The sequence below is a fragment of the Elephas maximus genome, chromosome 2 (genome assembly GCF_024166365.1).
Source record: "Elephas maximus indicus isolate mEleMax1 chromosome 2, mEleMax1 primary haplotype, whole genome shotgun sequence".
NCBI classification, from domain to species: domain Eukaryota; kingdom Metazoa; phylum Chordata; class Mammalia; order Proboscidea; family Elephantidae; genus Elephas; species Elephas maximus.
In genome coordinates, this window is record NC_064820.1 from 221966579 (window position 1) to 221994543 (window position 27965).

At 40.9% G+C, this 27965-nt stretch overlaps 1 protein-coding gene across 2 annotated transcripts in view; it reads right to left on the minus strand.

Moving 5' to 3' along the window:
* The window catches only part of LCA5L (lebercilin LCA5 like), a 77016-nt gene extending 49552 nt beyond the window's left edge, over nucleotides 1-27464 (minus strand). Inside the window, exons 1-2 of one of the 2 annotated variants that reach the window (XM_049874860.1) lie at nucleotides 27412-27454; nucleotides 2440-2596 (exon numbers count right to left, since the gene is read on the minus strand). The gene's annotated coding sequence lies outside the window, so the exon portion shown is untranslated. Of the gene's footprint in view, nucleotides 1-2439; nucleotides 2597-26974 lie in introns of both variants that reach the window. The other variant, XM_049874861.1, reaches the window with a different exon arrangement.
* Between the last annotated feature and the right edge of the window lie 501 nt (nucleotides 27465-27965).

Genomic DNA, 27965 nt, shown 5'->3' on the forward strand with positions numbered 1-27965 from the left:
TCTCCAAGGACTAGTCCCTCCTGATAACATGTCCAAAGTATGTGAGATGAAGTCTCGCCATCCTTGCTTCTAAGGAACATTTTGGCTGTATTCTTCTAATACAGATTTGTTGGTTCTTCTGGCAGTCTACGGTATATTCAATATTCTTTGCCAACACTGTAATTTAAAGACATCAATTCTTCTTTGGTCTTCCTTATTCATTGTCCAGTTTTCTCATGCATATGAGGCGACTGAAGTATCATGGCTTGGGCCAGCCGCACCTTAATCCTCAAAGTGACATCTTTGCTTTTTAACACTTTAAAGAGATCTTTTGCAGCAGATTTGCCCACTGCAATGTCATCTGATTTCCCGACTGTTGCTTCCATGGGTGTTGACTGTGGATCCAAGTAAAATGAAATCCTTGACAACTTCAATATTTTCTGTTTATCATGATGTTGCTTACTGGTCCGATTGTGAGGACTTTTGTTTTCTTTATGTTGAGATGTAATCCATACTGACCTTCATCAGTAAGTGCTTCAAGTCCTCTCTGCTTTCAGCAAGCAAGGTTGTATCTGCATATCGAACGTGGTTTAAAATCAGCAAAGGTGTGTGTCAGGGTTGTATCTTTTCACCATACTTATTCAATCTGTATGCTGAGCAAATAGTCCTAGAAGCGGGACTATATGAAGAAGAATGTAGCATCAGGACTGGAATAACACTCACTAAAAACCTGTGACATGCAGATGACCAGTTTCCTTACTGACCTGTTAAAAATTGATTGATGACCAGCATCAGACTTTTAACTGGGCCTCTAGGTTGATTAACCTGCTTTTAGACTGCCTTTGTAATAATATCAATAGGCTGCACTTCACTACTGTTTATCAATAAAAAATGTATAAAGTCTCTACATATATGGATTATTATGTAGTATAATACTGAAAAATCTAGGCCTTAGATCAACCATCTAAAGTTCTTATTAATTAGTTAATATATTCATCGAAAGAACATTTATTTGGTGACTGCCAGGCACTGTACTAGGTACTGGGGTTATTAAGAAGGCATGATTCTGCTTCAAGGAGCTTAAAATAAGAAATGGTAGTAATTGTGTAATTACTGTTTACTAGTTTTTTTTATTATAGCATGGAAGCCCTGGTGGCATAGTGGTTTAGTGCTATGGCTGCTAACCAAAAGGTCAGCGGTTCAAATCCACCAGGCGCTCCTTGGAAACTTTATGGGGCAGTTCTACTCTGTCCTATAGGGTCACTATGAGTCAGAATCGACTTGATGGCAATGGGTTTGGTTTTTTGGTATTGTTAGCATAGAGCCCTGGTGGTGCAGTGGTTAAGTGTTCGGCTGCAAACCAAAAGGTTGGCAGTTCAAATCCACCAGCCGCTCCTTGGAAACTCTATGGGGCAGGTCTACTCTGTCCTATAGGTCACTATGAGTCAGAATCGACTCGATGGCAACGGGTTTCATTTTTATTGTTAGCATGTTTTACTGCTACTAGTTTTTTGACATATCAAATTTATGGTAGTGGTATTGCTGTTGGTTGAAAACTCCAGGTTTTGCTCCCCGTGACTTGTTACTGCCAATAAACAAGAGGCCGAGGTGGCAGATCAGAAAGATGCTTTTATTTTGGTGTACAAGGAAAGGAGCAATCAGGGCTGCTGCCTCCAAGACTACTCGCAGGCAGCTTGGGGAGATGGGCTTTTACAGAGAGCAGACAAGGAAATGCAAATTCATCATGAATATTCAGGATTGACCTTTACACAGGCGCTTAGAGCTTGGGGATGACCACACATTTTTACACAAGGGTTCGAACCCCCAGGATGGAGGAAGAGGTTGATTTCCCTTCATTAGGAGATTGTCTCCACCCAGAGCCAGGTTGAGGCCATCTATGTCCCATTCGGTAGTTATCTTGTCAAGGACAATTTTAGGAGAATGTGCAGCTTATTCTTCTGGGTGTAGGAGGATAAGCCAGAACAGGTGTCTCTCAGAAGGGCCGGGCTCTGAGGCTGCCTGCCTCAGTATAGTGCAGATGAATTTCAGCCACATTTATGTTTTGGACAATCCGGGTTTATAGTATAATGATGGCCATTTTATTGCACTTGAAGCATAATTTCACTATGTTATTATTATTATAGGGTTTGTTTTAGTTTCTTTGCTTTTATGACTTAGGAATGCAACCCACAAATAAAAACTAATTCCAATGGAAAAACATGATCCAGTTTATGATGTTTTCCTGGAATGCACCATGGTGGAAAGGGATGCCTGTCTATAAGAACAGTAAACTTTTATATCATGTTCATCCAATTACAGGATTAGAAATAAGAACATTAAAGATCAAGGCATACATCTGAATCATTCTGAACACTACACTCATTTATCTTCAATATTGCTTATGCAACAAGGCAGGCATAAAAAATATGTGAAAATGTCTTCAAATGGATTAATAAGTACCTGTTATTCTTTATCAAACTTTCCTAAGATGTATGAAAAGGAACTGTACGTTCTCAGCGGAGGGTTTGTCACACCATAGTATTTATGAGACTTCCAGGGTAGTTTTTTTCTGACATGTTTCAGTCTCTTTTAAAAGAAAGATTATCTTTCAAAAAACCTAGATAAAATTATAAAAAGAAAATGTTAGGCTCTCACATATAAACATATTCACATGAGAAGAAGTTAAATGTTTTGAACTAGAATTGACTTAATTTATATATATTTATTTGCATTATGGATTGCTGTTTACTCCACACACTAAGGCTTTTACCTATTAGAGTAAATCACTTTGATGTTTACCAGGGACAGGAGGAAGAGGGAAGGGGAATCACTTTCTGGATGGTAGACACTTGTTATTTTTGGTGATGGGAAAGGCAATACCCAATATGGGTGAAGTCTGCACAACCTGACCGAGGCAAATGAAGACACTAAGAAACACACAAGAATAAAGGAAAATTTTGGTAAATGCTGTAACATACACAATTTTATAACAACAGTAATAACAAACAAAAAATATGAGTGGTGGGGCCCTAGTGGTGCAGTGGTTAAGAGCTTGGCTGCTAACCAAAAGGTTGGCAGTTTGAATCTACCAGCTGTTCCTTGGAAACCCTTATGCAGCAGTTCTACTCTGTCCTATAGGGTTGCTATGAGATGAAATTGACTCAGTGGCAATGGGTATGTGTGTATATATGTATATATATACACACACACATATATATACACACATATTTGGAAACACTGGTGATGTAGTCATTAAGAGCTATGGCTGCTAACCAAAAGGTCTGCAGTTCGAATCCACAAGATGCTCCTTGAAAACTCTATGGGGCAGTTCTGCTCTGTCCTATAGGGTTGCTATGAGTCGGAATTGGCTCAATGGCAACAGGTCTGGTTTTTGTTTATATATATACACACACACACACATGCATATATGTGTATAGGAGGCATATGTGAGTACATGCACATGCACGTATAGGTGAATCAGTAGGCATATGTATATACATGTTTGAGTGTGCTGCACATACATCCATATATACAATAAAGCACATCGGGGGCACGGTTTTGAAGGCTTCCTAGACATATTCAAACACCTTGTGGGATTGGTTTACTGGATTAAGATGTGTAGGACCATAGTCTCATGGGACAACTCCATCAATTGGCATAACATGGTTCATAAAGATAATGTTCTACATCCTAGTTTGGCGAGTAGCATTTGGGGTTTTAAAAGCTTGGGAGCAGCCATCTAAGATGCAACTAATGGTCACTACTCACCTGGAGGGAAAGAGAGTCAGGGAAACCAAAGACTCAAAGAAGAAACTAGTCCACAAGACAAACAGCTTACATGAACCATGGCCTCTTCTAGCCGGAAACCTGAAGAACTAGATGGTGACCAGCTACCACTACTGACCATTTTGGCCAGGGACACAATAGAAGGTCTTGGATAGAGTGGAAGAAATATGTAGAACAAAATTCAAATTCCTAAAATAGGCCAGACTTATCACACTGATAGAGACAGAGGAACTCCCGAGACTACCGCCGTTAAGACACTCTTTGAACTTGGAGCTGAAGCCACTCCCAGAGGTCACCTTTCAGCCAAAGGACAGACTGACTTATAAACTAAACAATATCAGGTATGAATAATGTGCTCCTCTAAACAGTCAACATTTACCCAAAAGCAAACAGGAGATGGCATGGAGGGGCAGGGAAGCTAGATCAATGGAAACAGAACAAACTGAATGGAAATAATGAGAATACTGACACATTGTAAAAATTGTAACCAATGTCATGGAACAATCTGTATAAAAATTGTTAAATGGGAATCAATTTGCTATGTAAATTTTTGCCTAAAACACAATAAAATATTTTTTAAAAATTAAGTGAATCAGCTATTGGCAGTTGATCAGGAAATTCTTGGTGTGTATCAGTCATGCTGAAATAAGATTTCAAGGAGCCCCACAGAGAAAGAGCTGCCCCTCAAATTGTTGAGATTCTGTGGCCCACCCTCCTGTTCCTTCTTTCCAGTGGGAAGCTGAACACAAATAATGTAAGTTTAAGGCATTATATGTCACTTGCCTATAAACAACACAAATAACAAAAGGACTTTGATATTTTTCAGGAAGGCCCGCCTGATACTACAGGTGGGAACTGGATCTTATTTTAGAAGCACTGACATTGAGAAGATCTAGTATTACATACTGAATTTATTCTTTGGACTCAACAACCAGCTTCACAGGTTATCAGACTCTGGGTTTTTATTACAACCAGAAACTCTTCATTCTTAAACGTAAATACTCTGTAATGAAGTTACAATCAATTCATAGGGTCTATTTAGTTCAAGAAGTCCTGGTGGCACAGTGGTTAAGAGCTTGTCTGCTAACCAAAAGGTCTGTAGTTCGAATCCACCAACCGCTCCTTGGAAATCCTATGGGCAGTTCTACTCCACAGCATATTACTTATTTAGCTTGTTTATAGCCCAGCTTCCTCATTAAATTAAATGCTTTACGTGGGCACGAATTTCTCTGTTTTGTCTACTGCTGTGCCCCAATGCCTAGAAGAGTCCCTGGCATATAATAACTCCTCAACAATTTTTATTAAATAAACTATGTTCAGGGTGCTTCAGTGCTTCCTTAATTCTCATCTCCATATCCATCACTTCTGATGAAACCTACTACTGCTGACCTAATTCAAAATCATCATTTCCTAAGTGAATGCTTTCCCAATAAGATGACTAAATAGGTAACTCAAACTAAGAGACAGCTCCATGCTTACATTAGATAATTTACATTACTGCAAGGATTAAGAAAAGCATGCCTGCTATCACTACTATTAATTAATGCTGCTCTGAAGGTACTAGCCATTGAAATCGGACATGAGAAAGAAATAAGAGGTATAAATATTAGAAGAGGCAAATTTTTCAGTACATGCAAATGATTGTATAACTGGAAAATACAATAAAATGAAGAAAATTCAATAAAAAAAAGGGGGTTACTATTGTTAGCTGCTGTTTGGACAATTGCAACACCTAGCAACCCCATGCGACGGAGTAGAATTCCCCACAGGGTCTTCTAGGCTGTAATCTTTACAAGAGCAGATTGCCAGGTCTTCTTCCCACCGAGTGGCTGGGTAGGTTCTAACCACCAACCTTTTGGTTACCAGCCAAGCACTTCAATCTTGCACCACCAGGGCTCCTAAATGGTTACTAAATAGATATAAAAAACAATTTTTGTACATGCAAAAACAAAATGACTAAGCAAATAGATGAAATATCTCAATATATCAACCCCTCAATTTTTAAATACCTAATAAAAGTTTAAAATGAATAATGTGAAGAAAGCTTTACAACTCTACTGAAAGAAATAAAAGAGGATTTATACAAGTGGAAATGTATGTTTTCAGATAAGAAACCAAGACTACAAAGATGTCAATTCTCCCTAATTTATACAATCAATATATTGCTAACTAAAATGCCAAGCATAATTTTTATAAAATGTGACAAAAATTATACCCTATGAAAAAATAAATATGGGAGAATGCACAGGATTCTGAAAAAGAGGGATGGGAAGGGACTACCTCTAACAGATACTGAGATATTAGAGTACAGTCATTAAAATTCAAAAGCACTGAGGAAATGTTTTAATGCTCCTGGTAACTGTCCTGCTTTAGCATGTCTTGAAAACACAGAGCAGTATAATGAAATAAAGTGATCAGAAATAGAAACAAATATGCATGGAAAGCTAGGAGAAGACAAAGATGGAGGCAAGTGGACAATTCAACAAGCGATGAAGGCACAACTCACTAGACATCTGGGAATCAAAACAAAGTGAATCTTTACTGCATTCCTTACACCAAAATAAATTTTAGATGGAGTGAAAATGTACATGTTAAAAACAAAGAAATCTTAAAAGGAAACATGGAATGTGGCGGACATAAAATTCAGAAACCATAAAGGAAACAAATGGTGAAAATGTATGCATAAAAATGTAAACTTCCATATAACAAAAAAAATTATAAAGTCAAAAGTGACACCATAAACTTGGAAAACTATTTTCAATAAAGGTGTAGAATCACCTGGCAGCAAACCATTTGGCCTTCGTTCTCGGTTCTTTTTTTTTTTTTCAATTTTTATTGTGCTTTAAGTGAAAGTTTACAAATCAAGTCAGTCTCTCACACAAAAACTTATATACACCTTGCTACACACTCCCAATTGCTCTCCCCCTAATGAGACAGCCCACTCCTTCCCTCCACTCTCCCATCTTGTGTCCACTTAGCCAGCTTCTAACCCCCTCTACCCTCTCATCTCCCCTCCAGGCAGGAGATGCCAACATAGGCTCAAGTGTCCACTTAATCCAAGAAGCTCACTCCTCACCAGCATCCCTCTCCATCCCACTGTCCAGTCCAATCCCTGACTGAAGAGTCGGCTTTGGGAATGGTTCCTGTCCTGGGCCAACAGACGGTCTGGGGGCCATGACCACTGGGGTCCTTCTAGTCTCAGACCATTAAGTCTGGTCTTTTTATGAGGATTTGGGGTCTGCATCTCACTGCTCTCCTGCTCCCTCAGGGGTTCTCTGTTGTGTTCCCTGTCAGGGCAGTCATCGGTTGTAGCCGGGCACCAGCTAGTTCTTCTGGTCTCAGGATGATGTAGTCTCTGGTTCACGTGGCCCTTTCTTTCTCTTGGGCTCGTAATTGCCTTGTGTCCTTGGTGTTCTTCACTCTCCTTTGATCCAAGTGGGTTGAGACCAATTGATGCATCTTAGATGGCCGCTTGCTAGCGTTTAAGACCCCAGACGCCACTCTCCAAAGTGGGATGCAGAATGTTTTTTTAATAGATTTTATTATGCCAATTGACTTAGATGTCCCCTAAAACCATGGTCCCCAGACCCCTGCACCTGCTACGCTGGCCTTCGAAGTATTCAGTTTATTCAAGAAACTTCTTTGCTTTTGGTTTAGTCCACTTAATGCTGACCTCCCCTGTATTGTGTGTTTGTTGTCTTTCTCTTCACCTAAAGTAGTTCTTATCTACTGTCTAATTAGTGAATACCTCTCTCCCACCTTCCCTCCCTCCCCACCTTGTAACCACAAAAGAATGTTTTCTTCTCAGTTTAAACTATTTCCCCAGTTCTTATAATAGTGGCCTTATACAATATTTGTCCTTTTGCAACTGACTAATTTCACTCAGCATCATGTCTTCCAAATTCCTCCAGTTATGGAATGTTTCACAAATTCATCACTGTTGTTTTATCGATGCGTAGTATTCCATTGTGTGAATATATCATAATTTATTTATCCATTCATCTGCTGATGGGCACCTTGGTTGCTTCCACCTTTTTTGGTATTGTAAACAGTGCTGCAGTGAACATGGGTGTGCATATATCTGTTTGTGTAAAGACTCTTATTTCTCTAGGATATATTCCAAGGAATGGGATTGCTAGATTGTATGGTAATTCTATTTCCAGTTTTTTAAGGAAGCGCCAAATCGATTTCCAAAGTGGTTGTACCATTTGACATTCCCACCAGCAGTATAGAAGTGTTCCAATCTCTCCACAAGCTCTCCAACATTTATTATTTCGTGTTTTTTGGATGAATGCCTGCCTTGTTGGAGTGAGATGGAATCTCATTGCAGTTTTGATTTGCATTTCTCTAAGGCTAATGATGGTGACCATTTCCTCATGTATCTGTTAGCTACCTGAACGTCTTCTTTAGTGAAGCATCTGTTCATACCTTTTGCCCATTTTTTAATTGGGCTATTTGTCTTTTTGTAGTTGAGTTTTTGCAGTATCATGTAGATTTTAGAGATCAGGCCCTGTGTGTTTCTAGGAATTCATCCATTTCTTCTAGGTTTTCAAATTTGTTAAGAGTACAATTTTTCATAGAAATCTGATATGATTCTTTTAATTTCAGCTGGGTCTGTTTTAATATCGCCCATGTCATTTTTTATTTGGGTTGTTTCCTCTCCTGTTTTTCTTTTGTCAGTCTGGCCAATAGTTTATCAATTTTGTTGAGTTTTTCAAAGAACCAGCTTTTGGTCTTGTTAATTCTTTCAACTATTTTTCTGTTTTCTATTTCATTTAGTTCTGCTCTAATTTTTATTATTTGCTTTCTTCTGGTGCCTGAGGGTTTCTTTTGTTGCTTTCTATTTGTTCAAGTTGTACAGATAATTCTTTGATTTTGGCCATTTCTTCTTTTTGTATGTGCATTTATTGATATAAATTGACCTCTGGGCACTGCTTTCACTGTGTCCCAAAGGTTCTGATAGGAAGTGTTTTCATCCTCACTGGATTCTATGAATTTCTTTATTCCATCCTTAATGTCTGCTATAATTCAGTCTTTTTTCAGCAGGGTATTGTTCAGTTTCCAAGTGTTTGATTTCTTTGCCTTGTTTTTTCTGTTATCAATTCCCACTTTTATGGCCTTATGGTCAGAGAAGATGCTTTGTAATATTTCAACGTTTTGGATTCAGCTAAGGCTTGCTTTATGACTTAATATGTGGTCTATTCTAGAGAATGTTCCATGTGCACTAGAAAAGAAAGTATAGTTGGTTGCTGTTGGGTGGAGTGCTCTATATACATCTATGAGGTCAAGTTGGTTGATCGTGGCATTTAGATCTTCCATGTCTTTATTCAGCTTCTTTCTGGATGTCCTGTCCTTCACCAAAAGTGGTGTGTTGAAGTCTCCTACTATTATTGTGGAGCTGTCTATCTCAATTTTCAATGCTGATAGTGTTTGTTTTACGTATCTTTCAGCCCTGTCATTGGGTACATAAATATTTAGTATGGTTATATCTTCTTGGTATATTGTCCCTTTATTCATTATATAGTATCCTTCCTTATCCTTTCTGATGAATTTAACTTTAAAGTCTATTTTGTCAGAAATTAATATTGCCACTCCTGCTCTTTTTTGATTGTTGTTTGCTTGAGATATCTTTTTCCATCCTTTGAGTTTTAGTTCGTGTCTCTAAGTGTAAGGTGTGTCTCCTGTAGCCAGCATATAGACGGATCATGTTTTTAATCCATTCTGCCACTCTGTCTCTTTACTGGCACATTTAGTCCCTTTACATTCAGTGTAATTATGGATATGTATGAATTTAGTGCTATCATTTTGATGTCTTTTTTTGTGTGCTGTTGACAGTTTCTTTTACCCACTTAATTTTATGTGCTGAGTAGATTATCTTCACATATTGTCCTTTCCTCATATTTGTTTTTGTTGATTCTGTTTCTGCTCTGTCTCTTTTTTTTTCTTGTATTTTATTTTGATGTGTAGGATAGTTTGTCTCCTTTGTGGTTACCATATTATTTACCCCTATTTTTCTAAATTGAAACCTAACTTTTATTTCTTTGTATCGCCTTGTCTTCCTCTCCATATGGAAGATCTACATTTCTTAGTCCCTCTTTATTAATGGTGTCTTCTTTTACATTTTTTTTCTTTTACATAATAACATCACTTTCTCCATGTTTTGAGCTTTTTTTATCTTGATTTATTTTTGTGGTTTCCCTGTCTGAGTTGACTTCTGGTTGCTCTGCCCAGTGTTCCAGTCTTGGGTTGATACCTGATATTATTGATTTTCTAACCAAAGAACTCCCTTTGGTATTTCTTGTCGTTTTGGTTTGGTTTTTATGAATTCCCTAAACTTCTGTTTATCTGGAAATGTCCTCATTTCACCTTCATATGTAAGAGACAGATTTGCTGTATATAAGATTCTTGGCTAGCAATTTTTTTCCTTCAATTTTTTATATAAGTCATCCCATTGTCTTCTTGCCTGCGTGGTTTCTGCCAAGTAGTCTGAGTTTATTCTTATTGACTGTCCTTCGTAGTTGACTTTTCGTTTATCCCTAGCTACTCTTAAAATTCTCTCTTTATCTTTGGTTTTGGCAAGTTTGATTATAATATGTCTTGGTGACTTTCTTTGAAAATCTACCTCATGTGGAGTTCGATGAACATCTTGGATAGATGTCTTCTCATCTTTCATGATATCAGGGAAGTTTTCTGCCAACAAACCTTCAACAATTCTTTCTGTGTCTTCTATTATCCCTCCCTGTTCTGGTACTCCAATCACTCGTAGGTTATTTCTCTTGATAGAGTCCCACATGATTCTTAAAGTTTCTTAATTTTTTAAAATTCTTTTATTTGATTTTTCTTCAAATATATTAGCGCCAAGTGATTTATCTTCAAGTTCAGAAATTCTGGCTTCCACTTGCTGAATTCTGCTCCTCTGACTTTCTATTGAGTTGCCTAATTGTAATTTTATTGTTAATCTTCTGAATTTCTGGTTGTTGTCTATGGATTTTTCCAGCTTATTGAATTTTTTCACTATGTTCCTGAATAAGCTTCTTAATTTCTTCAACTGCTTTATCTGTGTGTTCCTTGGCTTGTGGTGCATACTGCCTCATTTCCTTCCTGATGTCTTGAAGGGTTCTGTATATTAATCTTTTGTATCCTGCCTTCGGTAATTCCAGGAAGGCACTTTCATCTAGAAGATCCTTGGATTCTTTGATAACTTGTTGAAGCGATCATGGTCTGTTTCTTTATGTGAGTTGATATTGACTGCTGTCTCTGAGCCATCTATAAGCTACTGTATTAGTTTATGCGTGCTTACGGTGTTGTAGCCTCTTGCTTTGTTTTGCTTTGATATGCCCAAGTGGGTTGCTTGAGTGAGCTAGATTGACTATTTTCACCTTTGGAGCTCTGACGTCCTGTCCCCAGATGGCTAGAGCTATTATGAGGTATATCAGTCTAGTAGTCCATTCACTTTTCTTGTATGACTTCAGCTCAGGTGTCCAGGTAAGTGATCATCAAGTGTGTGGTACAGGCTCTGTCCTACAGTCTTAGAGGGGCAGGGGTGATTGGTGTAGGTACCAGTATCTGGTTTCAGTAGGGGGGTCACACTCTGAACAAAGCAGGGGGCTGACAATTGTCTCCTATGTGTCTCTGAGGAAAGTGTGTCCCTGTTCCCTCGAGCGTACAGGTGGGTGAATTCTGCAGATGGACCACAGGCACCCAATGTTTTTGATTGTAAGGACTGGGAGGCACCAGTTATCCATGGACCCATCAAGGGTGGCTGGGTGACCTGAGTGGAGGCACCAGTCTTTAGGCCCCTGATGTGATAATAAGCAATGTCAAACATCAAAAACCCACCTCTCTGCCACACAGCTGAAACGGTTGGAGTCTGCAACAAGAGCCTATTCTTTTGAGATAGGCCCACAGAGGTCTATGCAGAGGGGAAAGGTGCTCAAAATCCATGGACCGTTTATGCCTGGACGGGAGCCGCTTCTGTCCTGGGCTCCCCCGATTAGTGGGGCTGGCAAATTATCTTTTCCCGCAGTTGCAAATTTATTCCTTCTCCAAGGCTGGGAGGATGGCTCTAAGTGCTCAACAGGGCATATCTCAGGCCCAGGGAATTCAGCCGCCATAGCCGGCTTGGGGGTGGGGGAGTGCAGTAAAATATACGCAAGTACTTAGCTTTTGCCAAGAGTGCCATTCTTCTTTGGTTCTGGAGGTGTGAGTAGGCTGTGTGGCTGGCTGCTTCTCCCTGAGGAAACTGAGGCTGACACTAGTACCAGTCCACTGCTGCTCCCGGGAATGGTGCCTGAAGGCTCACTGCGATTCAGGTCTGGTAACTCCTCTCCGCTTCTGAACCATCTCTTCCTCCCCCTGACCCTCATTTCATTTTCTAAGCTTGCCTTTGATGTTCAGGGCTCCTAGCTTGTTATAAATATACTCGTTCCACTTGTTTTTTTGTGCCTCTGTTGTAAGAGGGCTCGCCAGAAGCATCTGTCTGTTCCACCATCTTGGCTCCACCTCCTCTGTTCTTGATTCTTTTAAGCCTACGAACACCTGAGTCTAATGATTAGAGGCTGACCAGACCAAGAGGGATCATGTGGGGGCCTAACTAAACCTCATGAGGCCTGATATAATTTATCATGGCTATGTGGTGACAAACTCATTGCTGCCCAGTTGATTCTGACTCATAGGACACAGTAGAACTGTCCCATAGGGTTTCTAGGGAGCAGCTGGTGGATTCGAACTCCTGACCTTCTGGTTAGCAGCCAAATGTTTAACTACTCTGCCACCAGAGCTCCAATGAGGACTAAACCTCACCAGGCCTGATGTAATTGATCATGGCTATGTGGTGAGGCCAACAGAGGCCTTAAAAGATGGAAGGCTCAAGAACCTTTCTGGTTGGTAAGAGCAAACATCTCCTCTTGGGAGGACAGAGTGTCCCCTTGGGACACAGAAGCTGGATGCTGGGACCTCTCCCAGGCTTTACCCATGTATCGCTTCATTCTTATCCTATTTTTCTTATATTAAAACTGCTATTGCAGTCATTCCAGTGAACTACAGGACCCAAAGGAATAGTGGGAACTGGCTGGCCTGAATTGGAGGGAGTCACGTGGACACCTGAGTTTGCAGCTGGTATCCTGAGGGGATAGAGGTAAACCCCAAATTTGTGACCAGCTGGTCTTAGTGGGTGCCCTGGTGGTGCAGTGGTTAAGAGCTCAGCTGCTAAACAAAAGGTTGGCAGTTAGAATCCACCAGCCACTCCCTGGAAACCCCATAGGACAGTCCTACTGTCTCTTATTTTTTTTATGAGTTGGAATCGACTCGAGGGCAACGGGTTTGGTTTTAGTTTTTTGGTTTTTGGTCTTTAGTGGTGGTAGTCATGTGGACTCCCAAGGTTGTGGTTGGTACCAGCTGTCTTAGCCCTGGGTGGCTAGAGAAGCGAGAGAGGGCTGGGTGGGCAGATGGGTTCTGAACTGAACAGGGAAGGGAAGCTGGGATTTCCATAGGATAAAGCTGATAAACAGAGTGGGATCTGTTATCCACCACATGATTTGGCATCGGAAGGGGGTAATTTTAGTCTCCCTGGACTGGTTTGCACAACTAGTATGACAAAGGAGTAATTTCCTTAATTTATAAAGAACTCTTAGAATTATTAAGAAAAAGATGAATAATTCATTAATAAAATTGGCAAAGGATACGAAGAAGCGTGTTACAGAACACAGATGAACAAGAAATACATGTTCAAACTTAACTTATAATTAATGAAACGCAAATCGAAACAATTAGATTAAAATGGTTAAGAGCTGGGCTACTAACCAAAAGGTCAGCAGTTTGAATCCACCAGCTGCTCCTTGGAAACCCTATGGGACAGTTCTTCCCGGTCCTACAGGGTCGCTATGATTGGAATCGACTCGAGGACACATAACAACAACAATAGAAAATCAACAGCCAACATCATTCTCGATGGAGAAGGCTGAATGCATTCCCCCAGAGAACAGGAATAAGATAAGGATGACCTTTATCACCATTCCTATTTAACACTGTGCTGGAAATCCTAGCTAGAGCAATAAGGCGAAACAAAGTGCATCCAAATTGGAAAGGAAGAAGTAAAACTACCCCTGTCCCCAGATGACATGATCCTATACATAGAGAACTCCAAAAATTCCACAAGAAAACAACTGGGATGAATAGAAAGATTCTACAGAGTAGTAGGATCCAAGATCGATATACAAAAATCAGTTGGATTACTATAGTATGGATTACTATTACTATACACCAACAAACAGAATGACGAAAAGGAAATCAGGAAAACAATGCCATTTAAAATAGCCCTTTAAAAGATAAAATATTTAGGAATAAATCTAGCCAGGGACATAAAAGACCTATACAAAGAAAACTACAAAATACTATTGCAAGAAATCAAAACAAACCTATATAAATGGAAAAATATACCACGTTAATGGATAGGAAGACTCAACACTGTGAAAATGTCAATGCAACCCAAAGCGATCTACAGATACAATGCAATCCCGATCCAAATACCTACAGCACTATTTAATGAGATGGAAAAACTAATCACCCAACTTTATATAGAAAGGAAAGAGGCCCTGGATAAGGAAAGCATTTCCGAAGGGGAAGAACAAAGCAGGAAGCCTCACACTACCTGATCTCAGAACCTACCATACAGCCACGGTAGTCAAAAAGCCTAGTACTGGTACAGCGACAGACACACAGACCAATGGAATACAGTCAAGAACCCAGACACAAATCTATCCACCCACGGTCAGCTGATTTTTGACAAAGGACCGAAGTCCATTAAATGGGAAAAAGACAGTCTTTTTAACAAACGGTACTGGCAAAACTGGATGTCCATCTGTAAAAAAATCAAATAGGATGCAAACATCACACCATACAAAAAAGCTAACACAAAATGGATTCAAAGACCTAACTATAAAACCTAAAATGAAAAAGATCATGGACGAAAAAATAAGGACAACTCTAGGACCCTAATACATGGCATAAATACAATGCAAATCATAACTAACAATGCACAAACACCAAAAGATAAACTAGATAACTGAGAGCTCCCTAAAATTAATCACTTAAGCTCATCAAAAGACTGAGTAAAAAGAGAACCTATAGACTGGGAAAAAAAAATTTGGCTATGACATATTCGACAAGGGTCTAATCTCTAAAATCCATAGAACACTTCAACACCTCAACAACAAAAGGCAAATAATCCCATTAAAAAATGGACAAAAGATATGAATAGACACTTACCAAAGACAACATTCAGGTGGCTAACAGACACATGAGGGAAATGATCCTGATCACTAGCCATTAAAGAAATGCAAATCAAAACTACAATGAGACATCATCTTACCCTGATGTTACTGGCACTAACCAAAAAAACAGAAAATAACAATTCTGGAGAGGTTATGGAGAGATTGGAACTCTTATACACTGCTGGTGGGAATGCAAAATGGTATAACCACTATGGAAAATGATATGGTGCCTCCTTAAAAAGCTAGAAATAGAAATGCCACATGATCCAGCAATCCCACTCCTAGGAATATATCCTAGAGAAATAAAAGCCATCACATGAACAGACACATGCACACCCATGTTCACAGCAGCATTATTCATAATAGCAAAAAGATGGAAACAACCTACATGCCCCCCAACAGATAAACAAATTATGGTATATACACACAAGGGAATACTTCAACAAACAGATGCAGCGCTGGAGGTGCTCATTTGTCTATGCCAAGAAATACGGAAGACAGCTTCCTGGCCAACTGACTGGAAGAGATCCATATTTACACCTATTCCCAAGAAAGGTGATCCAACCAAAGGTGGAAACTATAGAACAATATCATTAATATCAGATGCAAGCAAAATTTTGCTGAAGACCATTCAAAAACAGCTGCAGTGCTATATTGACAGGAACCTGCCAGAAATTCAGGCCAGTTTCAGAAAAGGACCGGAACCAGGGATATCATTGCTGATGTCAGGTGGATTCTGGCTGAAAGCAGAGAATACCAGAAGGATGTTTACCTGTGTTTTATTGCCTATGCAAAGGTATTCGACTGTGTGGATCATAACAAACTATGTATAACATTGTGAAGAATGGGAATTCCAGAACACTTAATTGCGCTCATGAGGAACCTTTACATAGATCAACAGGCAGTTGTTCGGACAGAACAAGGGGATACTGATTTGTTTAAAGTCAGGAAAGGTGTGCCCCAGGGTTGTATTCTTTCACCATACCTATTCAATCTGTATGCTGAACAAATAATCCGAGAAGCTGGACTATATGAAGAAGAACGGGGCATCAGGATTGGAGGAAGACTCATTAACAACCTGCGTTATACAGATGACACAACCTTGCTTGTTGAAAGTGAAAAGGACTTGAAGTACCTACTAATGAAGATCAAAGACCACAGCCTTCAGTATGGATTGCACCTCAACATGAAGAAAACAAAAATCCCCATGACTGGACCAACGAGCAACATCACGATTAACGGAAAAAAGACTGACGTTATCAAGGATTTCATTTTACTTGGATCCACAATCAACAACCATGGAAGCAGCAGTCAAGAAATCAAAAGACGCATTGCATTGGATAAATCTGTTGCAAAGGACCTCTTTAAAGTGTTGAAGAGCAAAGATGTCACCTTGAAGACTAAGGTGCGCCCAACCCAAGCCATGGTATTTTCAATCACATCATATGCATGTGAGAGCTGGACAGTGAATAAGGAAGACCGAAGAATTGAAGCCTTTGAATTGTGGTGTTTGCGAAGAATACTGAACATACCGTGGACTGCCAAAGAATGAACAAATCTGTCCTAGAAGCACAACCAGAATGCTCCTTAGAAGCAGAGATGGCGAGACCGCGTCTTACATACTTTGGACATGTCGTCAGGAGGGATCAGTCCCTGGAGAAGGACATCATGCTTGGCAAAGTACAGGGTCAGCGGAAAAGAGGAAGAACCTCAACAAGGTGGACTGACACAGTGGCTGCGACAGTGAACTCAAGCATAACAGTGATTGTAAGGACGGCCCAGGACCAGGCAGCGTTTTGTTCTGTTGTTCATAGGGTTGCTATGAGTCAGAACCAACTCAGCAGCACCTAACAACAACACACACAATGGAATACTACCCAATGATAAAAGACAACGATGAATCTCTGAAACATCTCATATCATGGATGAATCTGGAGGGCATTATTCTGAGTGGTATCAGTCAATCGCCAAAGGACAAATATTGTGTGAGATCACTATTATAAAAACCCAAGAAAAGGTTTACACATAGAAAAAAAAAACAATCTTTGATGATTATGAGGGCGGGGATGGGTGTGGTGAGGAAATCGCTAACTAGACAGCAGACAAGTATTAACTTTGATGAAAGGAAAGACAAAACACAATATAAGGGTACTCAGCACAACATGACCAAGGCTGCTTCCACTGGTGTTGATTTTGGATCCAAATAAAATGAATCCTTGACAACTTCAATATTTTCTCTGTTTATCATCATGTTGCTTACTGGTCTAGTTGTGAGGATTTTGTTTTCTTTACGTTGAGGTGTAACCCATATTGTAACTACAACTAATAATTCTTACTAACTACATAGTTAAAAAAGAAAAGAATGAAGTACGCGCAGGCAGGGAAAGATGTCCAAGATATTCACTTTCTAATTAATATCTACATGGTGCCCATCATTTTCAGTAATGAAAGGAGTTAAAATATCATTTGAGATTTAACATTTGCTTCTGGTACCTGGAAAAAAGTATTATGAATTAAACTGAGTCAAAAAGCAGGTTTTGAAAATGGAAATGAAATGCATTATCATAAATTTCAACAAGCCGAAAAGGGTAACTTCGAAAGTATCAAGGAAATGTTTTAATGCTCATGGTAACTGTTTTGTCTAAGCTACATCTAGGAAAATGGTGACCAACACTAGGGACCTGGTGGGATTTTATGCCTTAGGAAAACCAGCTGGAGAAAAAGGCATTCTCTTGTAAGCACTCGGAATGGAGATGGAAGCAAAAAGGGTGGCCCTAAGCAGACTGGAAAGGACCTCTTTAAAGTTTTAAAAAGCAAAGATGTCACCTTGAAGACTAAGGTGTGCCTGACCCAAGCCATGGTATTTTCAATCACATCATATGCATGTGAAAGCTGGGCAATGAATAAGGAAGACCGAAGAAGAATTGACGCCTTTGAATTGTGGTGTTGGCGAAGAATATTGAACATACCATGGACTGCCAAAAGAATGAACAAATCTGTCTTAGAAGAAGTACAACCAGAATGCTCCTTAGACGCAAGAATGGCGAGACCGCGTCTTACATACTTTGGACATGTTGTCAGGAGGAATCAGTCCTTGGAGAAGGACATCATGCTTGGCAGAGTACAGGGTCAGCGGAAAAGAGGAAGACCCTCAACTAGGTGGATTGACACAGTGGCTGCAACAACGATCTCAAGCATAACAACGATTGTAAGGATGGTGCAGGTCCGGGCAGTGTTTCATTCTGTTGTGCATACGGTAGCTGAGTCGGAACCAACGCGACGGCACCAGACTGGCAGAAGTATGCTGGGGGGCTGAGAGAGCAGGGTGGTGAGGGGGAGGGGCAGTAAAGGGAAGGGGTTGGCAGAAAGGTGGCAGGTAACCAGCAAGATTAGGAGATTAATTACACAAAGCAAATAAGTTAATTGAGAAAATACGTAAATATACCATCATGGGTGTCAGGTTTTTCACTGAGTTTTACTTAATATGGGAAGGGGGAAGGCTAGAAAAAGCCCTGAGCTGTTGCACTGGAATTGAAAATATTGTGTTAAATATATATATATATATATATATATATACTTACTTACACATACAAACATATATAGTAGTAGATACAGAAAGTTATATATCTATGTGCATTGTTGTTGCTGTTGTCAGTTACTATTGAGTTGGTTTCAACTCATGGTGACCTTATGTAAAACAGAATGAAACACTGCCTGGTTCTGCACCATCCTCAGAACCTTTGGTATGTTTGAACCCATTGCGGCAGCCACCACGTCAGTCCATCTCATCGAGGGCTTCCCTTGTTTTTACTGACACTCTATTTTGCCAAACACGATGTCCGTTACTAGCAACTGCTATTTCCTGATGACACGTCCAAAGTAAGCAAGAGAATGTCTTGCCATCCTTGATTCTAATCTGGCTGTACTTCCTCCAAAACAGATTTGTTCCTCTGGCAGTCCACAGTATATTCAACATTTTTTGCCAACACCACAATTCAAATGCATCAATTCTCCTTTGACCTTCTTTTGCATTGTTCAGCTTTCACATGACCATGGCTTGGGCCAAGCACACCTTAGTCATCAAAGTCTCTAACTGCACATATGTATCAGTAAAAATGTTTATGTTTGGATATATATAAAAAAAAGATACATACATATATTCAAATACACACATTTATATACATATGAATTATGTTTTGTTGTTAGGTGCTGTCAAGTCAGTTCCTACTGATAACAACCCTATGTACAACAGAACAAAACGATACCCGGTCCAGTGCCATCCTTACAATCATTGTTATGCTTGAGCCCATTGTTGTAGACACCACTGTGCCAATCCAACTCCTTAAGGATCTTCCTCTTTTTCACTGACCTTCTACCTTACTAAGCATGATGTCCTTCCCCAGGGACCGGTCCCTCCTGATAACGTGTCCAAAGTATGTGAGACAAAGTCTCGCCATCCTTGCTTCTAAGGAGCATTCTGGCTGTACTTCTTCCAAGACAGATCTGTTCGTTTTTTTGGCAGTCCATGGTATATTCAATACCCTTTGCTAACGCCATAATTCAAATGTATAAATTCTTCTTCAGTCTTCCTGATTCATTGTCTAGCTTTCACATGTACAGAAAAAAACCCCACATAGTAGGTGACTGAAAACACCATGGCTTGGGTCAGGTGCACTTTAGTCTTCAAGGTGACATCTTTGCTTTTTAACACTTTAAAGAGGTCTTTTGCAGCAGATTTGCTTAATGTGATACGTCTTTTATTTCTTCACTGTTGCTTCCAAGGGTGTTGATTGTGGATCCAAATAAAATGACATCCTTGACAACTTCACTGTTTGTCTGTTTATCATGATGTTGTTTATTGGTCTAGTTGTGAGGATTTTTGTTTTACGTGGAGGTGTAACTCATGCTGAAGGCTATAGTGTTTGATCTTTGTCAATAACTGCTTCAATTTCTCTTCACTTTCAGCAAACAAGGTTGTGTCATCTGCATATTGCAGGTTGTTAATGAGTTTTCCTCCAATCCTGATCCTGAGTTCTTCTTCATACAGTCCAGCTTCTCAGATTATTTGCTCAGCATGCAGACTGAATAGGTATGGTGAGAGCATACAACCTTGACACACACCTTTCCTGATTTTAAACCATGCAGTATCCTCTTATTCTATTCCAATGACTGCCTCTTGGTCTATGTACAGGCTCCTCATGAGCACAATTAAGTGTTTTGGGATTCCCATTCCTTGCAATGTTATCCATAATTTGTTATGATCCACACAGTCGAATGCCAGTCAATAAAACACAGGTCAACTTCCTTCTGGCATTCTCTGCTTTCAGCCAAGATCCACTGACATCAGCAATGATAACCCTGTTCCGTGTTCTGTTCTGAATCCAGCTGGGGCTTTGGCAATTCCCTGTCAATGTACTGCTACAACTGCTTTTGAATAATCTTCAGCAAAATTTTACCTGTATGTGATAGTAATGATATTGTTTGATAATTTCTGCATTCTGTTGGATCACTTTTCTTTGGAACGGGCACAAACATGGATCTCTTCCAGTCAGTTGGCCAGGTAGCTGTATTTCAAACTTCTTGGCATTGACAAGCGAGTACCTCCAGCGCTGCATCCATTTTGTTGAAATATCTCAGTTGGTATTCCATCAATTCCTGGAGCCTTGTTTTCTGCCATTCCCTTCAGCGTGGCTTGGACTTCTTTAGTACCGTTGGTTCTTGAGCATACATTACCTCCTGAAATGGCTGAATGGCAACCAATCTTTTTGGTACTGTGACTCTGTGTATTCCTTCCATCTGCTTTTGATGCTTCCTTCATCGTTCAATATTTTTCCTGTACAACCCTTCAATGTTGCAACTCAAGGCTTGAATATTTTCTTCAGTTTTGTCAGCTTGAGAAATGCTGAGCATGTTCTTCCCTTTTGGTTTTCTAACTCCAGGTTTTTGTACATTTCATTATAATACTTTGTTTTCTCGAGTTGTCCTTTGAAATCTTCAGCTCTTTTGCTGCATCATGTTCTCTGTTCGCTTTAGCTACTCTACATTCAAAAGAAAGCTTCAGAGTCTCTCCTGATATCCACTTAGGTCTTTTCTTTCTTTCCTTAGCATTATAGAACAATACGTAATGTGTATCATATAAGGAACCCTGGTGGCACAATATTTAAGCACTCAGATTCTAACTTAAATGTTGGTGGCTTGAACCTACCCAGTGGCTCCGTGGGAGAAAGATCTGGTGACCTGCTTCTGTCAAGGTTACAGTCTAGGAAACCCTACGGGGCAGTTCTACTCTGTCACATGGGATTGCTGAGTTGAAATCTACTTGACAGCACTTAACAAAACGTTATATAGGTAAGATGATTACATATCTTAGGGTTTTTCAAGGGCATTATCTCAAATATTTTGTACACTTTTATGATTGTGTCCCAAGTTTTTGATTCAGAAATTTGGTCACTAAATACTGAAGAAAGCAATGTTTAGAAGTAACAGCTGTTAAGAAGAAAGGAAGTACACTATAGAAGAAAAAAGGCTTGGGAAGCAAGATATTATATTCTCAGCCCTCCCAATGTAACTAGCTGTTTCGTCTCAGTTGTCTTATCTATGAAATTAGCTGATTGTTCTCGATGATTTCCAAGGTCCAGTCCAGCATTAAAATCTGTAAAATCAGAAATTCCAAGCTTTAGTGATAACTTGGAAATGTATCATGCTTACAGGCTGGATGGTTATAGACTAGTTATGCAGGCTTTATTATTTAACAATTTTATATTATTTTTGACATAAAACTTGAATTAATTTTCAGACTGGGCATTCTAAAGGAGCTCCTTCAGAATTAGAAACTAAGTCTCTCTACTTCCACCAAGTGGTGGCAAATGCAACTTACTGAGCTTTGAGTCAAAGAGAAATTTAATGGTGGTTCCAAAAAAAACCAAAAACAAACCCACTGCCATTGAGTTGATTCCGACTCATAGCAACCCTAAAGGACAGAGTAGAACTGCCCCATAGAGTTTCCAAGGAGCACCTGGTGGATTCGAACTGCTGACCTTTTGGTTAGCTGCTGTAGCACTTAACCACTACGCCACCAAGGTTTCCATGGTGATTGCAGCAAGGGCTAAAAACCATTACAGAGGTGTAAATTTTTAGATTCCCCATTTTTGGCTTTACTAATTTTTGTAAAATAATTTTTTACTATTATTTGTTTTCATGCTTTCAAATCTAATAAAATTGTTTTAGAACACTTACCTGACATCTAATCTTTTACACATTAGAATGTTCATTTCATTCGTTCTTTCAACACATATTTGAGTACTACTGTGTCCCAGGAAGGAGACCCTGGTGGCGTAGTGGTTAAGTGATACACCTGCTAACCAAGAGGTCGGAAGTTCAAGTCCACGAGGCACTCCTTGGAAACTCTGTGGGGCAGTTCTATTCTGTCCTGTAGGGTCACTACAAGTCAGAATGGACTCGACAGCAGTGGGTGGATGTGCCAGGAACTGTACGAGCTGTGGGGCATATAATGATGCACACAAACAGAAATGCTTGTTTTCATGGTGCTTAGATGTTAGTAATAAATCACTACAGTAAGTTTTCTAAGCCTTCTAAAGGAAACAGATACAATTCTCTTTCCTTTCTCGTACGATAAAGAGATTTGGTCAAGATGGCGGTCTGGGAAGTTCTCTATATAGAAGTGCCATTTGAGTTGAGATATGAAGGGTCAGTGGTAACTAACTAAGCAGTGGGAAGAGAGGTAGAAAGAAACAACTCTGCAGACAGAGCAGTCAGTGCCCAGGCCTGGTGGGTAGAGGAAGCCCACGTGGCTGGCGTCCAGTAGGAAGGACCCATGGCTCCAGATGGGCCTGGAGAGGTAGTAGGGGTGGGCAACAGCTGGGTCTTGGAAGCGGTCATGTTTATTTATTATTTGGTTCATTAATCCAAAAGCAATGGGAAGCCATCAGTAAGCAAAACAGGGGACTAGAGAAGGGAATGACAAAATCAGCTCTGCCTTCTGAAGTATGGAGAAGGATAGAGAAAAGCCAGAGACCAGTAGGGACACCAGTAAGTAGAGGGCTGCAGACAGTCCAATGAGAAAAGGTGGTAGCTTGGACTGAGGTGCCAGTGATGATGAAGGGATATACAAGAAGCACAGGAGACATCACCATGGTGATGAGTTGAGGGAAAGGAAGGTGTCAACGATGAATCCTTGTAATAAAGTATAATAAAGTATTAAGTAGTCGAATAATGAAGTTGGGAGTCAAGAGCATAGAGATAGTTTACAATGTTGGGGGTGGGGAGACAGTACAGAGATTGTTTGGTCTCGTGCATGTCGAGTTGGAGATGTCTGAGAGACACTAAGGGTCAATGTCATTCAGCTAGACATATGGGTCTAGCTCAGTAAAGAAGGCCAAGTTTGAGTAATGAAGTTGGGAGTCCAGGGCATATAGATGGCATTTAAAGCTGTGGGCATGGATTTATACCTAGTGTCAGTGTATTGGGAGTCAGGGGAGAAAACAGTAAGAAGAGAAACTGAGCTTTGAAGACCTCCAATATTTAAACAGATTGGGAGGGGAGACGGGTGAGCCACAGTGTTAGCAGGAAAAGCAGAAGAGTGTGGGTGGCAGATGCCAAGTGAAAACAGTGTTTTAAGACCAAGGAGGGGTCAGCAGTATTAAATGCTGCTGACAGAGGAAGACGAGGCCTGACATGTGTGATTAATGGTTTTTGTTTTAGTACAGAGATGAGAGTGGAAGCAAGACTAGAGTGGGCTGAGAAATGAGAGATGAGGAATGGATGCACTGACTATGGCAACTCTTTTTTTTTTTTTCTGCTAGTTTAAGTTTTTTCTTTATTTTGGGGGGAAGGTTTTTATATTCATTCAAACTACTGCTTGAAATATTTCACAATGACCCTCAGGAGAAATTGGTTATAATGATAGATTTTGGCACAATGGGCATTTATTTCCTATTAAACAGCCTGACACTTGCTTAATTTGTAAGGTAATCTCATCCTCCAACAGAAAATTACTCTTAAACTGAATCTGGTAGGTTCTTTTAGTTGTTCTGACTTTGCACTGTTATTTGGTACTGTGAGATGCCCCAATCCCCTTTATTTCAAAGCTGTTTTATCCAAATGGTAAAGGACCATTTATCAATTTAAAGCCAGAAGTCCAAATGTGATTTTTTGCAGCTGATAACTCAGTTTCATTTCTGTGCACTCTAATTATAAACAAATATGCAACCCCCCCACCCCAATTTAAAACAGGTGAGTTCAAAAGTTCATTTGGAAGAGAAATGTTTGGAATTTGAAACATTTTTCCATAGAAACAATGTTAGGTTTCCAGGCCAACCCACAAAAGCCTTTTTAAACCACATTGAACAGTTTCTGCTCTTAAATCATCATGGAGCCCACACAACATATATAATAACGTTTCTATTGGAAAAATGCATTTGGAGTTTAGCTTGAATAGACTAGAGCTCCAATGGGGATATAGCTGTTGTTAGCCACTGTTGAGTCAGCTCTGACTTATGGCGATTTTATGTATAACAGAACAAAATGTTGCCTGGTGTTATGCCATGACACAGTAGCTGCAAAAATGGACTCACTAGGGATAGGAATGGACACTTACAGTCTTCTTGCCATCTTGAAAATAAATAAGCATTTTTTTTTTCCCCTAAGTTGCTATTCATGGTTCCCATGACCTGGGGTGAAGACTCAGGCAGGGAACAGGGCATCTTCCAAGGTTGCAAACATGATTCAGCATGCTTTCGGCCACAAGCAAGAGACTACTCAACTTGAATAATAGTGTTTATTCTCTCACATAAGAAGTATGGAACATATGGCAACTCTTTAAGAAAGTTTGCTCGCTGAACAGGGTGAGAGATCAGGCAATAAATGGAAACCACAGAGGAATGTGGGGTTAGGGGAGTTTTTTTTCTCTTTTGTGGTGTGAGATTTTCAGCATATTTAAAAGCCATAGGAAAGCTCTACTGAGATGAAACAGGTGATTATACAGGAGACAGAATGGATAACAGATAGCGTAGAGTTTCTGACCAGTGGGAGGGGATGGGATCCAAAGCAGGGGTAGGGAGTGGCCTTGGTTAGGAGGACAGAAGGAAGACGAGATGGGTACAGATGCAGGATAGGCTTATAGTTTTGGTAGCTGGAGGTTAAGGGGATTCTATCTGACAGCTTTAAGCCCTGGTGGTGCGGTGGGTAAGAGCTCGGCTGCTAACCAAAAGGTCAGCAGTTCGAATCCACCAGCTGGAAACCCTATGGGACAGTTCTACTCTGTCCTATAGGGTCGCTATGAGTTGGAATCAACTTGACAGCAACGGGTCTGGTTTGGTTTTTTATGAAGCAATAGCATGAAGGGAGGTGGGAGATTAGCTTTGAGTGGAGGTTCATGATCTAGAACCTCCTATGGACTGTCAGCAAGTTGCAGCAATCCTACTATGTAACTTTGGTCAATTGGGGTTTACTCGATGGAAAAGGAGAAAAGACAGGGCTGGATGTTTAAGACACTGGAGAGAATGGGGATGTGGGGGGGCCACTACCTTGCTGAGTGTAGGGACCTGATGTATTGATTACCGCATCACTCAGTGAATGGCTGACTAGGGTACCAGGCTCAGGTACTTACTCTCAAAATGATCAGCACAGGTATGATCATTTGCCTCCATCTCAATTTGCCTTTTTGGGTGCTTCTCTAATGAAAACAAAAAAAACAAAAAAAACAGAAAAGAAAGAATAGGGAACAAATAGAGCCTAAATCCATATGTGGAACCTTTCTCCCATTGGGAAGAAAGCTTTGGATTCATTTATTTTTCCATATAGTCAATTTTAAAGCCCTCTGTCCAAGAACACTAACCCAAGAAAGCCAAGGGCTACCTTAGAATTTTAACCTTGCTTAACAGTAAAACCAGTAGCCTTGTGCTGGTTTAAAAGTTGCAATTCTTAAAATACACAGTAAATATATTGTATTCTTACCTATGGAAACTATAAAATTCATATAATTCTTAAAAAAAAAAACTTATTCATATGAAATGACAGAAAAAGGGAAAATACCACAAAACCATCTATGCTCAAGATGCAGAAAGGCCGTGAGGAAAATCAATGAAGTAATTCAGGCAGGCGATGATGGTAGCCTGGACAAGGGTAGTGACAGTGGGGAATAACAGTGAGAAATGGTAGAATTGTATATCTATTCTGGGTAACTTTGAAGGATGGGCTGACAGACTGAATGTGGACAGCGAGGCAGACAAAGAGTCAAGGAGGACATCAAGGTCTGGGCAATTGGAAGAAGGGTAAACTGAAGGAGGAGCAGGCTTTGGGGAGTATCAGCAGCTCAGTGTCGGACATGCTGTGTTTGAGATGACTTAGCCATCTAAGCGGAGATGTGGGTAGGCAGTTTTGTATGAGGGTCTGGAGTTCAGGACAGCTCTGGTCTGAAGATAGACATTTGGGTATCACTGTGACTCCACTCTGTCCTACTGGGCCCCTATGAGTTGGAATCGACTGGACAGCAAAGGGTTTGTTTTGTTACCTGGTATGTTGACAGGTTTTGAGTCCACCAGACTGAACGAATTCATCTAGGGAGTGAGCATAAATTAAAAAAAAAAAGTCCAAGGTCATGTTCAACACTGAAAAGTGGTCTGAAGAAAAGCTAACTGTTGGCATAAAATGTGGCACCGAAATGTCAAAAGTACGAAAACTGTGGACAAAGGCTGCAGAACTGAGCAATGAAGAACAAACGGAAACAGAGTGAAGTCATTTCAGGCAATTCCGATTTCCAAATGCTTGGGGCAGGGAAATAAAGGTAAGGTTAAAATAAAAACCAAAACAAAATGAAAGTAAGCAGACAAACGCAAAACTGAAGGTCTAAGATTCAGATATAAAAGAAAAACACTGGCGAACGCGTAAGGTGAGGGAGAGGGTGCTGAGATTCGGCCCACCATTTAGCTCTTGGAGGCCGTAGGCAAGCACCGCACAGAACACCCGCGGCCAACTCGGGTGACCGTCCGTCTGTCCCAGTGCCCCCAAGGCCAGTCGGTCTGCGGCCGGGTTCCCGGGGCAGGCTGAGCAGCGTGGACTCGGCGTGTGTGTGATAGGCGGGGTGTACAGGCACAATTCTCAACAGGGGACGGACTCCGAAGGCGGCTCCGCACCAGGCCGCGCTTTGCGGGAGAAAACGGCGGACGACGGGCTACGTTACCAACTGGAGATGAGAGTCAGGTGTGGAGACCCGCCTTGGGCCCGCCGTGGAGCAGGGACGAGGGCGGAGTGGCCCCGGGCGACACCGAAAGGCCCAGAAATAACTTGGGAGGGGCTCCGAGCGGAGGGGCGAAGGGAACTTGGGCCGGCGCGACAGCTGCGGTGGCGCCACCGTTACCTTCTCCGCGCGGCTCCCGCTGCAGCACCAGCCCAGAGCGTTCGGGACGCAAGCGCGTCTCCACGGTAACCGGTGCGCGGGGCCTGCTGGGATGGGCTGGCGGCAGGGAGGGAGGGCCGAGCGGGCCGAAGTGCGCGCGCATGTGGACTCAGGGCCCGGCCTCCGACGCCGTCCTGATAAGGGGCGTTTTGAGGCGGAGCGGTTAAGGGTGGTTGGGTCAGTGAGGCGTTACTTTTCTCATTCTTGAGGAAAAAATAAGATGACTGTGTCGAAGTCTGTGAACGATACTCCCGCGTCTTCTCCTCGGCGCCTGGGCGCTTGGACGCACCGGGAGAGAAGGAGCGAGCGTTCCCGCGCGTGGAAGATCCGCGCGCTCTCGCCCACGACCCCGGGTGCTTTGAACCTGCGGCCGCCGCGCTCTTCCAGACTTAGCTAACTTTAGATGGCTTAAGTTAGGAGGTGTAAGGCTAAGTACAAATTAAGAAAGAAAGAAAAAAAAAAATGTTTTCCATTGGTGCGAAAGAGGAAAGAGACTTACCCTTTGCCTTTTTAAG